We start from the raw sequence: 16,468 nt of genomic DNA on the forward strand, positions 1-16,468 counted from the left end.
CAGTGGCACCCCACTTATGAAATGTTCTTCCCTTAAAGGTCTACCTGGTACCTTCATTGTTGTTTTATGCACCAGAATAAGACCTTATGTGCTTCATCTTTTCATGCATAATGACTATCATGAGAATAAAATGGAGAAAGCCTTAAATACACTTATTGGAATTCCTTGAATAAAGTACAGGTTTGAAATGTAATAAAGAAGACCTGAAAGAACACTTTCAGGCAATATGGCTTGGATCTGAAAGGGAAATGTCACTTAAATGAATAGCAGGGGTCATTCTAAGCTTTGTTTCCTACTGCATAAGCAGCCAACACACTGTCTGCCCCCAAACTAGTCAAGTAATTAGTCCCATAATATACTATTAATATAAGGTTATGAAGATTTGAAAGGAACCAGTATGTATCTTCATTTTCTATTTCTTTTTATTTTTCTCATCTATTTTTTTAGAAACTACCTAGCTCCTTACTAAATCCCATTTGCTCACCTGCAGAAAAACTGCACTTTTTTTTTGACTTCACAAAATATGTCTAGCTACACATCAGGATAAAACCTGATGAAAAGACTGGCTTTTTAAAGGCTGTTTGCTGAAAAGCAATGTGATATGGTTCCCATCAAGGAAGAAGGAAATGAGTGCAAACTGGCTCCCAAATGGTTGTCAGTGCTGCAGTAACCAGCTGTACAAATAACTGCTATCCCTCTGTAATGGCAGGAGCAGGTTTGTTGGCCAAAAAGGCCATTGAAATGAGTCTGACTGCTGAGCCTCATATAAGAATTAACTTATCACCTGGCAGTGGAATGGTCACACACTATCTCAGTTCCAGTGAGTATCAGTAAACTTAGATTTGAGGTCATTGGCTGCGGATGTTCCATAAGCACTGGGAATACTGTTCATTTGCCAGAAGCTATTTAGAATGAGATAATGTAGGGTGACTTAATTGCTTGTGGAGTTTTGTCTTGGAACAAAACCTCTGAAGGTCAACTCTGCAGCTGCATCTGTACCAATGAACTTTCTTCTCTGCCTTTATTCTATAGCAGGAATACTGGATCTTGATTTCTAGGCTGAGAGTCCTTTGGGGTTGCTCCCAATGTAAAAGCATCCGCCAGCATCCAATCTGGCCCACTTGGAAAAATGTCAGTCAGTGGGGAAAGACTTGATAATATCACTCATGTCAAAAGAGCTAAAAGAACAATGTGGGGATAGTTTAGCATGGTAATGATGAATTGTTACTTTCTATGTTTTATTGTGACATATTGCTTAGCAAATATAGTGTATACACTGAAGAAAAAAACAAAAATGTAAATAAATCTAAAGAATCACTACCAAGGAGGCTTTAGACTTGTGGTTCTTCTACAGCAGTCCCATCATTTGCATGACAAACTGCTTTTCAAACAGAGAGCTTGTGAAAGGATGGAGGAGTTTTATGTGCAAAAGGGGGAAAGTTTTTTTTACCAACTTGGATCACTGAACCTACCATATAAAATAAATCTTTAGCATAATTTAAAAAGTGGATTCCATCCTACATACAGAATGCATCAATTGCAAAATTAGGCTTCCATAACTCTACTTCTCTGACATAGGAGCTTATCCTTAGACCCTGATTATCTGGGGGGGGGAAGTTCCACTAATTTCTACAGAACTTACTTTTAAGTAAATGAGTTAGGAATGTGGTATTAGAGATACTGCATTAAACAGAAAGAAAGAAAAAGGAAAAGTTTTACAAATGCAATGAGGCAGCTAAAAGAGAGTACAAAAGAGTCACTGAAGGATAGATAAGGCCACGTTGACTTTGCTCAATGCAGCGTTCTCAGACATTAAAAGCAGTACTGTAATGTCATTTGGTATAAAGGGTATACATCAGTGTTTTTAAAAGGGCATTGGTTCTCTAATTTTGAAAAATAGTGGTTTCAGTCTCAACTAACCTTCAGATAACTTTCAGCCTTGCATTTCTGCAGATTTTCAGTCAATGGAGTACAGTCTTAAACAGGCCTAAAGGTTTGTCTACATGGTTGCATTATTTAGTGGCAAAAGAAAATCCAGTGACCATTATTTTTGCATCATTTTATTTTATTTTATCACTGTACTGTGTTCCCAATTGGGCATTTGTGAAAAGCATGCTTGATAAAACATTACAAGGCGCTTGCAACCAGATTGCTGAATGTATACTTACAGTGGAGGCTCCGATGTCCGTGGGACAGTGAATCTGCTCTGGTTTTTAATTTGAACTGTCAAACCTAAACATTTGTCTACACCAATAAAGACAATGCAGGGGTGCTTTTTGATGGTTAGAAGTTGTGCTTGGTACTGAGGTCATTTTTAGAAACAATGGATGATTAGAGTCAGGGCCAGTGGTTTATTTTTGTTGTTGCTATGTGTCTTCAAGTCGATTACGACCTATGGCGACCCTATGAATCAGTGACCTCCAAGAGCATCTGTCATGAACCACCCTGTTCAGATCTTGTAAGTTCAGGTCTGTGGCTTCCTCAATCCATCTCTTGTTTGGCCTTCCTCTTTTTCTACTGCCTTCTGTTTTTCCCAGCATTATGGTCTTTTCTAGTGAATCATGTCTTCTCATTATGTGTCCAAAGTATGATAACATTAGTTTCATCATTTTAGCTTCTATTGATAGTTCTGGTTTAGTTTGTTCTAAGACCAAATTATTTGTATTTTTCACAGTCCATGGTATGTGCAAAGCTCTCCTCCAGCACCACATTTCAAATGAGTTGATTTTTCTCTTATCCACTTTTTTCACTGTCCAACTTCCACAATTGTGGACTTTGCACTTAATGGTCTTCTTGGGGCCTTCCTCATTAGATGGTAATGTGTATTGCTTCATCTATTCCAAATGTGGGAAGCTGCCTTATATTGAGTCAGACCATTGCTCCATCTAGCTCAGTATTGTCTACACAAACTAGCAGCAGCTCTCCAGAATTTCAGGCAGGAGTCTCTCCCAGCCCTACTTGGAGATGCTGGGGGTTGAACCTGGGACCTTCTGCATGCAAGGCAGATACTCTACCACTGAGCTACGGCTCGCCAGGCCCATTGTGTTTGGGCTGCGTGTGTCCTGCTCATTCTTCTGAGTATTCCCTGGACTTCCAACCCAAGTCAGGGCTTATGTAGAACTCACTATGAGTACATGTTCTATTTCCTTAAGGCTGTCTGTGTCTTGAAATGTATTCCTTCAAGGTTACACCTTCCATTAGCATGAATAAAGCAGGAGAACAATAAAATAGCAACTTAAGAATGGAACGGAATATAAAACACTTCTCAAGAATTTTAAGAAGATTTTGAAAAAGCACAGCCTTAGATACATTGCACTCAGGCAACAATATCTGGGTCAATGAAAGGAAACTAATTGTGCAGATCATTTTTGAAAAATCTGTACCTATATATACCTCAGGGCATGGAGTATTGCTTTGATCTTTTGGAGATGCTCAGTTCACACCCATGGGATTACAGTTAAATGTTTATTTATGGTTAGCTGCTGGTACCTGTCTGCCTAATTCCAATTTGCTATGCCATGTGACTAATGAGAACTCCTAGTTTTCTGGTACACTTGGGATATCACATTTCATGGTAAGCAGTATTCAGAGGTGGTTTACCATTGCCTTCCTCTGAGACTGAGAGGCAGTGACTGGCCCAGGGTCACCCAGTGAGTTTCATGGCTATGTGGGGATTCAAACCCTGGTCTCCCAGGTCATAGTTTAACCACTATGCCACACTGGCTCTCACCCTGCTGCCATAGGTACCAGAAGCGGGGAAACGACAATAATAGGCACCCTGCTGCCATAGGTTTGTTTGTTCACCGCCCTGAGAGCTATTTCGCTAAGGGCGGTATATAAATTGAAATAATAAATAAATAAATAAATAGGTACCTATTATTCTCCTTTCCCCGCTTCTGGTTTCCTTTGATCTCTGGATACCACTACTGACTTCCACGTGCTTTCAGCAGGGGTTGGAAATAATGGGATGGGGACTGGACCACTGGATTCTGTGTTGTGTTACCACTGGTACTGCAGTTTTTGGATAAACCACACAATGGTACAGAAAATCTTGCCATCAAGTTTCTCCCATTCAGGCAAGTGTGGTCAGGGATGATCACTGTTGTGCATGTGGTAAAATCAATGTGTGTTTTAATGTTGTAAACTGCTCTGAGACTTTTGTTAAAATATAAAGCAGCCTAGAAAAGTTTCAATTAAATAAATAACTAATGGGGCTACAAACTTTGCTTAACTGATTTGACTCATTATTTCAAAAGTCTGTTTGAATTAATTAATTAAAATGGTAGATTAAAAATTGGTCCTAATTAATTAGAGCAAATAACCCAACCACGAAACCAACCTGGATTAATTAGAAAGCTTGTGGTGCACTCTCCATCTCCCTCCATTACTACCCTAGTGAGAGTATTCTCACTAGGACGCAACTCTGAAGAGACAAGCAACGCTTAACTTGCCATGAACCCCATTGGTGATCTTGATAACTAAGCAGGCAGGATGGCATATTCGGAGGAAGAGGAGGTGAAGGGAGTTGGCTGGCCATTCTTGGGGATAGGCACTATAGCTATGGGAAGAAAATGGTATATTCTAGGGGTAGCCAACATGATTTGGGGGGTGCATATACATATGGAAACCCACTGCTAGGAATAGGGTTCGTCTTTGATCTGTCCCAGGAAGGCAACACTTATTTGTTTTAATGTGAAGGATTCTTTCCCCTCCCCTGCCACCACCTAGAAACTATGCTTACAAATTACTTGATTAATTTTGCATATACTATGTGGCGGGGGGATATAGATTTCAACCAATTACGGCAAAATTCTGGCCATGTTTACATAGAAGTAAATCCTATTGGATTCAATGGGGCTTTTTTTTTTTTTTTGCTGTTTAGAAAACAGTGACAGAGAATTCAGATGAGACTCCAGAGTGCTTGAATGATGGGAGCATTCTGAGTCTGGAACACCCAGCAGATGCAAATTTTACTGTTGTCCTGTTTTTAAAATATTTACCATCCTTTTCAATACAATCTATGTTCAAAATAGGCTTCTAAGTTCCACTCAATTTTATAGAGGGACCAGTTTTTGCAAATTTAATATCTATGCAGTCTAAAACTGGGATTGCCAGCCAGGGCTCAAAAAATATTGTATTCACTTTCCATTAGTATATGCTATGTTTATATGCTTTGCACAACAATCTGATCAAACTACACTTTCTTATTTACGTGGCAGTCTGCTCTTATTAGAATACTGCTTTCAACACCAGATGTGAATGCTGTGGTTTCGGGTCTCCCAGCCCCAGAGAGTCTGCTGAATACATCTAGTACTTCATAATATCCATAAGGTGCTTGTCATTATGCATAACTGTACAATTAAATATAATTTCGTTTTAAAATTAGCTGTGTGTGTGATTTCAAGTGGTGAGGAACAGGTATTGCAAAAGTGATGACATAATCTAGGAGCAAAGTCTGAGGTGCAGGAATTTCTGCTTATGATGGGAATGTGTAGGCAGTAGTATACATTTGGCCAGTGGTAGCCAATGTGATGCCCTCCAGATGTTTTGGACCCCAGCTCCCATTATCCCCAGATAGCATGGCCAATGGTCAGGGATAATGGAGTTGTACTTTAAACCATGTAGAGGGCACCATGCTGGTCAGCCTTACCCTAAGTGATATAGATGTCTACTGATGGGATGCCTACTTTCAACTGATGACTAGAAGAGCCAATTGACCTCGGTCCAGAAATCAGCGGGTGGGTGGGGGCAGATATTGCTGTCCTACCATTAGTTACAGCCAGTAGTGTAGTGGCAAATTCAGAAGTGCAGGGTCCGTGGCAAATTCAGAAGTGCAGGGTCCCTCCATGATAGTCACACCATGACCCCTCACAGCCATATCCCCTTTTCCATTTTCTCTCATCTCTCTTGTTCTCCTTGTTGTCTCTGAGTCCACACTCTGCTACAACAGACATCTCTAGGAGCCAATCAGCATGAAAGGGAAGGCTGTGTGTTAGTTATTGAGAAGAGTCTTCTCAGTGGCTGACTCGCTTCCTTTTACCCTGATTGGCCAATCAGCAGGAAAGGACTCTTCTCAGTGGCTAATACACTCCCCTTTCATGATGATTGGCTCATACATAGGACCCTGGGCAGGGACCCTGACCCCCCCAAAATAGTAAGGGTTCTGTGACCCGCTACGACCTTGAACAACTACACCCCTGGGTCTAGTGCACTATGTGGTGACATGAGATAGATCCTTCTCTGTAGTCAGTTAAAATAAGGCACTTTAAACCTTAAAAATATTATTTTTAGAGGGATTTATATCCTGCCTTTCTTCAGGAAAACTCAAGGGCATCCCATCCAGTCCCTGACCGGTCAATGGCCGCGTCTGCACCATACGTTTAAAACACTATTATACCACTTTGACAATTGTGTCTTTCCCCCATAGAATCCTAAGAACTGTAGTTTGTGAAGGGTGCTGAGAGTTGTTAGGAGACCTCTATTCCTCTCACCAAGCTACCATTCTGAGTGGTTTAATAATAAGTCCTTCTTCCCAGGGAACTCTGGGAAATGTAGCTCAGGGAGGGGAATAGGATTCTTTGGGGGAAACCATGACTGTTTAAAATGATATAATAGTGCTTTAAATGTATGGTGTAGATGTGGCCTCAGACTTGCTTAGCTTAATTAAAGTTTCCACAACATATGCCTTTGGACCATGCCCTAGAATTTTTAAACATGGTTCAAGTCCAAGTGCAAAACCCAACCCACATTTGTTATTACAGTAACCTGTGATTTGTCTGGATGTTAGGTTTAAACCCAAAGTTTCAGAGCACAAGTTAAAGGTGTGTGTGAAGTATTAGCTTGTATGTATGTTTTATTGACTGTAAATGGACACAGCAGGGATAGGATACTGGCAGATAAGTCAAAGAAGCTTTGACAGCTCATGGCAGAAGGGCAAAAAGCATCCTCTAATCCAGAATCCTATACACAACGACACCGCAGACTAATCCCTGTCCTCTACAATATTTCCAAGCCTCTTGACAGACCTGAAATCAATGGAGCAGCACAATATTTTCCCTGTCCCCTGCCCAATGTTATGATAAAGTGCTCTTTCAGTTCCAGAGTGATGAGCTGGGCTGACTCTTGAAGCTGGGCAGTGTGAGGAAGAAGGGTGAGAGTAGAACATCTCTCCAGGAGTGTAGTCGTCCAGGGTCTTCGGGGGTCTTAGACTCCTTACTTTTTTGGGAGCAGGGTCCCAGCAGGGTCCCAATATCTTCAGCATCCTACAAGTCAATCGGCATGAAACTGGAGTATGCTAGCCATTGAGAAGAGACTTCTAACATGCTTCTTTGGCCTTTTCTCCTGATTGGAGTCAATCAGAGTGAAAGGAAGTGAGTCAGCCACTGAGCAGACTCTCCCCTTTCATGCTTATTGGCTCCTGGTGGCATCCGTTGTTGTCAGAGAAGGCATTAACAAGGATCTCATTCTCAACCCAGCAGCAAAAATGGAAGTGGGTGAGGGACTGTGGCTGTGACTATGATTATTATGAAGGGACCCAGCACTTCTGAATTTGCCACTACACTACTGATCTCTACATATTTAGTAGAAATCTGAGGAAACACATACTTAAAGCAAGTGAGGTCAAGGTGACAATCATCTCCTCAGAGGGTTCTTCCTTTCCAAACTTTATTCCAGCTTTGACAGTCTCACCAGAGACAACAATAAAAGACACACATTTGTCATTAGGGTCTAGTCTGCATAAGTGGCCCAGGCCTACCATTTTTGAATAAGTAAAATACATTTTATTTTGTAAATAAAATACATTACGCAGAGTTAGGCAGCCACCTCAGGCAGCAGGAGGTGGAGAATGGTGGTGAAGCTCTGGAGGGGAGAGCTGTGTGTGCCATGACAACTGCCTGTGACCTCGCCCCAAACCTGCCTGCTGCCTGTGTGGTGGTGTACACTGTCATGACACTGTCTTACTTTATTTATTTATTCTGACCATTTTTATACCGCTTAATGACAATTGTCTCTAATCAGGGTACAAGTACCTCAATACAATTTTTTTAAAAAAAAGAATCTGTTGAAACAGATATAAAATCAATCCAGCTTAATGGTGCGATGCTGGAGAATGTCGATCACTTTTCTTATCTTGGCAGCCATCTCTCTGTAAAAGGTGACATCGATGCTGAAATTCAGCATCGTCTGAGCTCTGCGAGTGCCGCATTCTCCCGAATGAAGTGTAGAGTGTTCGAGGATCAGGATATTCGCAGGGAGACCAAAATGCTTATTTACAAAGCCATTATACTACCGACCTTACTGTACGCCTGTGAAACATGGACCATCTATAAACACCACTCCCAACTTCTTGAAAGATTCCACCAACGCTGCCTCCGGAAAATTCTGCAAATTACTTGGGAAGATAGGAGGACTAATGTTAGCATAATGGAAGAAGCAAACACCACCAGTGTTGAAACAATGATCCTCCAACATCAACTTCACTGGACCGGCCATGTTGTTCGAATGCCTGATCACCGTATTCCAAAGCAGCTACTTTACTCCCAACTTAAGGATGGAAAACGAAATATCAGTGGACAGCAAAAGAGGTTTAAAGATGTTCTCAAAGCTAATCTAAAAAAATGTAACATAAGCATTGAGAACTGGGAAGCCTTGGCCCATGAGCATCCCAATTGGAGGTCGGCCATTATCGAAGGTGCTATGGACTTTGAAGAAGCACGAGTACAGGGTGAAAGGGACAAACAAGCTAAGCGGAAGGCACGTCAAGCAAATCCTCATCGTGACCATCTTCCATCTGGAAACCTGTGTCCTCACTGTGGGAGGCTATGTGGATCCAGAATTGGCCTCCACAGTCACTTACGGACCCACCGTTAAAGACCTTATCTTGGAAGACAATCTTACTCTGTCACAAGTAATCGCCAATGAATGAAAATCAATTCAGTTAAAATGCCTGCTGGAATAAAATAAGTCTTCAATAGGTGCTGGATGTTCAACAGGAAGAGGGCCTGTTCTGACCTCAACTGGAAGGGAGTTATATAAAATTCAGATCACAATACTGAACACACAGCTTCTGGTGGATACGAGCTGTGCATGTGAGCCATGGAGGGCTGCTAACAGTGACTCCCCTGAAGACCTCAGTAACTGGGTAGGAATATAATGAATCAGGCAGTCCTTAAGGTATGCTGAACCCAGGTTGTTAAAGGCCTTGTAAATTAATACAAAAACCTTGAACCTGGCTTTAGTGGTGTATGGGCAGCCAGTATAAGCTTTTGAGTACTCGTTATGAGCTGGAGATAGTCTGCCCCCATCAACAGTCTAGACAAAAAGTTTTGCACCAGCTGACTTGAGACCATTGGCAGTGTTGAAGTAAGATTCAGGACCCAGTCTGGTCAGCTTCTGTATGTGGAATTGTGGGGAGGGGCATCTTATCATTTGCCTCAGGCAGCCAAATGTCGAGCTCCCCCCCCTGAGCTGTAGGAAGTAGTGCACAGACCAAGGATTCCTACCAAGTGAAATGGCTATTCTCCCTGCCACACGGTTCAGTTTGGGCCAGAAGGGGATGTAGGCAAGTTCTGTTAATGTTACTATTGTTATCATCTCAGATTATGGAATTGGATAATTAGCAGCTTCATAAAGAGTTTAGAGCCTGGGTTAGATCTAGGGGCAATACGAAGTTTAGGCACCTGCCTGGGATGCTGGCCTTGCAGAGTGGAGGGTGAACACCTCTCAAAGGCTTTCTGTTCAACTATCCAACTCAACAGCTGGAATATCTAGTACAAACTCACTACCCTGTGTGGTTAGCATGGCCTTAACATGCATGCAGATTTGTGTTTTAAGTTATGGGAAGATGTACACTATATCTGACAGGGATAAATCAAGCATGCAGATCATGCACCAGAGTCATGAAATGGGCTACAAATACAGGATTCAAAAGATAGAACTAATGGAGAGAGTACTGAAGATCTCCTTGCATGGGACACCCATTTGTTTAGGGCTGTCCTTATCCAGAATGTTATATAGGTAGCAGTTCCATCCAGTAGAGGGAACTGCAGGGAGACTGCTATGGAGATCTGAAGGCTGAGCTCTAGTGTAAAGGTCAGGTGGGAGGAGCCTGAGCAAGCACGGTAGATCTTGTAAGCATTCTCTTAATAAAGCTTTAGTTATAGCAAGCAGGTTTCTGTCTTCTCACAGCAAAGAAAGCACTATTAAAACATGGTGTCAGAAGTGAATCTACTTTTCTGAAGAAAAGGAGGGCTCAAGCACCACTGCTTGCAAAGGCAACAAACACATTGGTGGCAGAAGATACTTTGGCAATGGCAGCCAGGATGATTCCAGTTCCAGGGCCCGTGGACATGGCAGGTGATATTTTTAATAACAGGATGTTTTTCAAAGCACAGTGGGAGAATTATGAAATAGCAACAGGATTGGATGGCAAAGATAAAAAGATTAGGGTTGCAACACTGCTATCAGTGATGGGAAAAGAATGTCATTTGCTCCAGCAGCACCTTGATATTATAGCAGCAGACAGACAAGATCCTTGCAAATTGCTAGAAGCGCTTCAAAGGCATTTTGAACCTACTAGAAATGTTATATACAAACAATCTCTCTTTAACAAATGTGCCCAGGAACCTGATGAAACTACAGATCAGTATGTTACTAAATTGCACAAAAAAGCAGATTCATGTGCATATAGCACTTTGAAAAAAGAATTGATTAAAGACAGATTGGTCATAGGCATTAAGGACAAGGGAGCACAGATGAGAATGTTCCGAAGGCCTGCCTTGACTCTACAGGAAGCCATAGACATATGCAAGGCTAGTGAACATACCCTTGTGCAAATGCAAGAAATGCACCCTTCAGAAGCTGATAGCATGCATTATATCACCAAAAATAAACATTCTAACATACATATGCCATCATGCAAAAATAGTGCTGAGCCCAGAAGATTTCAAAGTGAGAGTTGTGGATACTGTGGCAAAATTCATGATCCTGGCAAATGCCCAGCATTTGGAACTATTTGCAGAAGCTGTGGTAAAAGAAATCATTATGCAAGAGTTTGCAAACAATCTAAACAGAAAAAAAATCTGCACAGCATGTGAAACAGATAGGCAATGATGATCTATACAGTAAGTCAGACAGTGATATTTTCTCCATGCATGACATCAAAACAGTGCATACTAAGACAAAAAAGTGGTTTGTCAAACTTATATTAGCACCTTGCCCAGAAACTTTGCAGTCCTGGCTCAAGCAGGACACTGAATGTCAAATAGACAGTGGTGCATCTGTAAATGTAATGGGTTACAGAGATTATCTCAATATTATACAAGATGGAGAGGCAAAGCCATCACCAAGCAAAGCTAAGCTGAGACTATATGATGGCACAATTCTCACACCACTAGGTCAATGTGTGCTGCAGACAGAATATCAAGGAAAAAGATATCAGCTAGAATTCCAGATTGTGAATTCCAGGCAAAAGCCCCTCATATCAGCAAGCACTAATGAATGTATGAAACTGGTAACATTAAATACTACACAAGACATCCATACACTCAGACTTGAAACCAACAGTACCTTGGCCAGGGCCGGCTCCATGCATGCCAGGGTCCTTGGGCATCAGCTTGCCCTGGGCCCCGGCACACGCACATGCATGTGTGGGGGCCCAGCACACCCCACCTACTTGTCTCCTCTCTTTTTCCATTGCCATTAACCAAGATGGCGGCCATGGTTTCCCTAAGGGGATGAAGCCTGCACCGCCATCTTTGTTGATGGCACGCATGAGTGCTATGCATGCACATCTCTACCATCAACTAAGATGGCGGCAGGGGCTACAGTACCTTAGGGAAACCGCAGTCATCTTCATTTAGGGCAATGCTAAAAGGCAGGAGACAGGTAGGTGAGGTGAGGGAATGGTGGGTAGGCAGAAGCTCCTGCCCTGCGATCTGCGGCTGGTGCCGCAGATCGCAGAAGGGGAGCAGACGGGCCGCTGAGGGCCCCCCTGTAGCACCAGGGGGCCTCGGACCAGTGCCGCACCTGGCCGCCCTTTGGAACCGGCCCTGACCTTGGCTATGAGACAAGTACAAGGTGGCATAGCAAAGGCACAAATTCTTAAAAATTACCATGATGTCTTTGAGGGACTTGGCTGTCTTCCAGGCCCCTTCCATTTCAAAGTGGATGACACTGTGCAACCAGTGCAACGTATGCCACGTGAAGTCCCTGTCACATCAAAAGAAAAAATCATAACTGCAATAAGACAAATGGAAAAAGATGGAATAATTGCCCAAGTGACAGAACCTACCAAGTGGATAAGCAGCATGGTAGCCATAGAGAAACCTGGTAAACGTTGCATCTGTATAGATCCAAGTAATTTAAGCAAGGCATTATTACGAGCTCACTACCAGATGCCCATAGAAGAAATATTACCAGACCTTGCCAAGGCAAAAATATTCTCTGTCTTAGATGCAAAGGATGGGTATTGGCAAATCTTATTAGATGAAGAAAGCAGCTACCTTACTACATTTTGGACCCCAGAAGGACGTTACAGGTGGCTGAGAATGTCCTTTGGAATAAAACCACCAGCAGAAGAGTATCAGTGCCACCAACAAGATGCACTGGCAGGTCTCAAAGGAATCAGTGTAATTGCAGATGACATTTTGGTATATGGCTGTGGAGATTCAATGGAGAATGCCATAGCTGACCATGATCGCAACCTCATCTCTCTCCTGGAAAGGGCGAGAAAAGTCAATCTGAAACTCAATAAAAATAAGATGAGGCTACGACTGACAGCAGTACCCTATATGGGACACCTCCTAACATTGTAAGGCTTACAACCAGATCCAGAAAAGGTGAGAGCTATCCAGCAGATGCCTAAACCATCCAATACCAAATCTCTTCAGCACTTACTGGAATTTGTTAATTATCTGACTAAATTTCTTCCTTGCCTTTCTGATGTTTGTGAGCCTCTCAGATGACTATTGTACACAGGTGCAACTTGGGTGTGGCTACTTCAACATGATGCTGCCCTCCAACAGATCAAAGACTTGGTTACTAGACATCCCGTGTTGAAGTATTATGACATGAATGAAGATGTCACCATCCAATGTGATGCCAGTGAAACCGGCCTGGGTGCTATACTTTTGCAAAAAGGACAGTCTGTTGTATTTGCATCAAGGTCTTTATCACAGACTGAATGGCATTATGCCCAAATTGAAAAAGAATGCTTAGCAATAATATTTGCTTGTGAAAAATTTGACCAATATATACAAGGTCAGAAATGCATTAAGGTTGACAGCGATCATAAGCCTCTAGAAGTTATTTTTAAGAAGTCATTGCTATCGGCTCCAAAATGCCTCCAACACATGCTTCTTAGGCTATAATGCTATCCCTTGAAGGTATAATATAAAAAAGGAGCTGAGATGTACATAGCGGATCTCCTATCCAGAGCACCCTTGCCACATGACAGGCACACTGACAAGCAAGACTATGAGATACTCTATTCCCTTGAAGTGCAAGCCAGACAAAAGGAACTAGAAAGCATAAATCAAGCTGCTTATATGCCCATCTCACATCAAGGACTTCAAAGAGTCCAGGAACTTACTTTACAGGACAAAGAGCTGCAAGTATTGATCTCTGTTGTCTTAGCAGGTTGGCCAGATACCTGGGACAAAGCTCCAGTGTCTACTCAAGAATACTAGAACTATCGTGATGAATTAAGTGTCCAAGATGGCATCATATTCAAAGGACACCGAATACTCATTCCAAAGGCCATGAGAAAAGACATATCAAGAATACATCACAGTCATTCTGGAACAGAAGCATGTTTGCGGAAAGCTAGAGATGTGGTATACTGGCCAAACACTACTAATGATATCAGAGACCTTGTATGTAACTGTGATGTGTGTGCTGAGTTCCAAGCCAGTCAGCAAAAAGAACCATTGGTGATACATGGCATTCCTAACAGACCATAGAGTAAGGTACGGATGGACCTTTTCACAGAAAATGGCAGCAATTATCTCATTCTGGTAGACTACTATTCAGACTACTGGGAAATGGATAAACTGCCAGATACAACATCAGCTACTGTAATAGAAAGAATCATGAACCACTTCAGCAGACTTGGCATACCTGACTGTGTGATTTCAGATGGTGGACCACAGTTCACTTCCAAAGAATTTGCCACATTTTCAAAAGACTGGGAATTTCACCACATAACATCATCTCCCTATGACAGTCAGTCAAATGGCAAAGCTGAATCAGCCGTCAAAATTGCAAAAACTCTATTAAAGAAAACAGCAAGAAATACAGAAAACATATGGCAAGCTATCTTGGAGTGGAGAAATACTCCAACTGCTGGCATGAATAGCAGCCCAGTGCAAAGACTTATGTCCAGACGCACACGATCCTTTCTACCTACAGCTCTTGGATTATTGAAACCCAAAATTGCAATGAAAATCACAGATCAGCTGCAACACAAATGCAATGAAACTAAAAGCTATTATGACAGGGATTCAAAAGAGCTACCACCTCTGCACACTGGAGATTCTGTACGTGTCCAATTATTTCCTCAAGACAAGACATGTCCTTGGATGAAAGGAACATGCATGGGACAAATAAATCCCTGGACTTAAATAGTTGAAGTCAATGGGCGCTCATATCGACGGAATCGTAAGTTCTTTCGCCTAATGAGTCCTCAAGGACTTAAAGATGCCTCAGATGTGGTGGATGATGATATACAGGATAATTCCATCATTCCGTGCGGTCATGAAGATGCACACCATACTCCAGGCCCTGAACCACAAAATAAAGAGACCCATGCAACTGTATCACCAACACCGAACAGTGACCGTGTCAAGAGCACATGTACTTGCAATCATATCAAACCACCTAAACGATACACAGATTTTGTATTAGATGGCTGATAGGCCGTTTAATTTCAGTCATTCAGAACCAGCACTACTTTCACGTTAATTGTTTAGTTCAAGAAGTTATACTTATGTTGTTTGTATGTTCTTATAACAAATATGACATTGGGGATGTTATAATAGGTAGCAGTTCCATCCAACAGAGGAAACTGCAGGGGGACTGCCATGGAGATCTGGAGGCTGAGCTCTAGTGTAAAGGTCAGGTGGGAGGAGCCTGAGCAAGCACGGTAGATCTTGTAAGCATTCTCTTAATAAAGCTTTAGTTATAGCAAGCAGGTTTCTGTCTTCTCTCACCAAAGAAAGCACTATTAAAATACAGAGCACCTCAGAAGAAAGGTTTCAGATAAGTACTGTGTATTCATTGTACCGTTGCCCATAACATTGTATGATATTCATAATCTTGAAAATGGAAGACGCTTATAGGGTCTTTTAATCCAACCAATTACCAAGGGAGGTGGTGGGCTGTCCAACACTGGAGGTATTCAACAGGCAGCTGGACAGCCACTTCTTGGTATGTTTGAAGTTGGATTCCTGCATTGTGTAGGGGTTGGACTTGATGGCCTTTCAACTCTACTATTCTCTGTGTTCTATTCTATTGTTCTAATCTTTGCCACCAACACTAGTGGTATTCTATAGGTACAATCAGTTCAGACCATACCATCCCTAAAATTCACAAATCAAAATCTTCATGGAAGTATATCGCCATATAACCCTTACTGGTCAAATTTTGATTTTTTTGGTTTTTAGATTTAAAGATTTAATAAATGTATCCTGCTTTTCTATTACAGAAATTCTCTATGAAGCTTACAATGAAGAACAAAAATACCATATAAAACAATATAAAATACAGAATATAATATAAAATATAAGTACAATATAAGGTATTAAAATTACATACTGGATACAATAACAAGAAAACAATAACAATAGAACAATTATAGTCTAGATGCTGTTCCTTTTGCTGTCTTTAACAGAGCAAAGGATCCAAAACTCCATTCCAGATCTCCCCCAAGACCTGCTGCTTTAGTGACAAATTATCCCCATTTTGCGTACGATAATGCTCCAGAATTAGATCATGCCAGAAGAGCCTAGAAATTTACATATTATTTCACAATTGTTTTTGGAGGGTTTTTTTAGTGTTGCAAAGTGTTGCTGTACTTCACATATTCACAGAAACAGAAGCAAAAGAAACGAATTTACCATAGGAAGTGTCACTAAAATTGCAAAGTAAATCAAACATATTTAAAGTGACTGTCTGGAATACATCAACTGTCTTTATATTATTGCTTCCCTCTGCTAAAATGAGACCAGCACAACACAGCACATGTCTTGTTTCTGTTATCTGGGCCGATTGCAGGTGTTGCCAGCCACTCACCATATGCTCAGAGTCACATGTGACCAAATTCTTCCAAGCTACACAGAAAGTGCATTGGACTGTGAAAGACCAACCCAAAATGTGTTTGCATGTTTACAAATTTGTAGGGCAATACATTATCTCAGAGAAGAGGTCAGGTCTCCTGCTACCCTGGTGCATTCACTATAGCTGTTCAATT

The 16,468-nt window shown here is 41.6% G+C and overlaps 1 protein-coding gene across 1 annotated transcript in view; it reads left to right on the top strand.

Annotated features, from left to right (window-relative positions):
- Window positions 1-805: 805 nt before the first annotated feature.
- Window positions 806-16,468, top strand: part of ANKRD50 (ankyrin repeat domain containing 50) — a 98,669-nt gene continuing 83,006 nt past the window's right edge. Inside the window, exon 1 of the mRNA XM_061585100.1 lies at window positions 806-820. The gene's annotated coding sequence lies outside the window, so the exon portion shown is untranslated. The remainder of the gene's footprint in view (window positions 821-16,468) is intronic.

The sequence above is a fragment of the Rhineura floridana genome, chromosome 9, assembly GCF_030035675.1.
Source record: "Rhineura floridana isolate rRhiFlo1 chromosome 9, rRhiFlo1.hap2, whole genome shotgun sequence".
Classification (NCBI taxonomy): domain Eukaryota; kingdom Metazoa; phylum Chordata; class Lepidosauria; order Squamata; family Rhineuridae; genus Rhineura; species Rhineura floridana.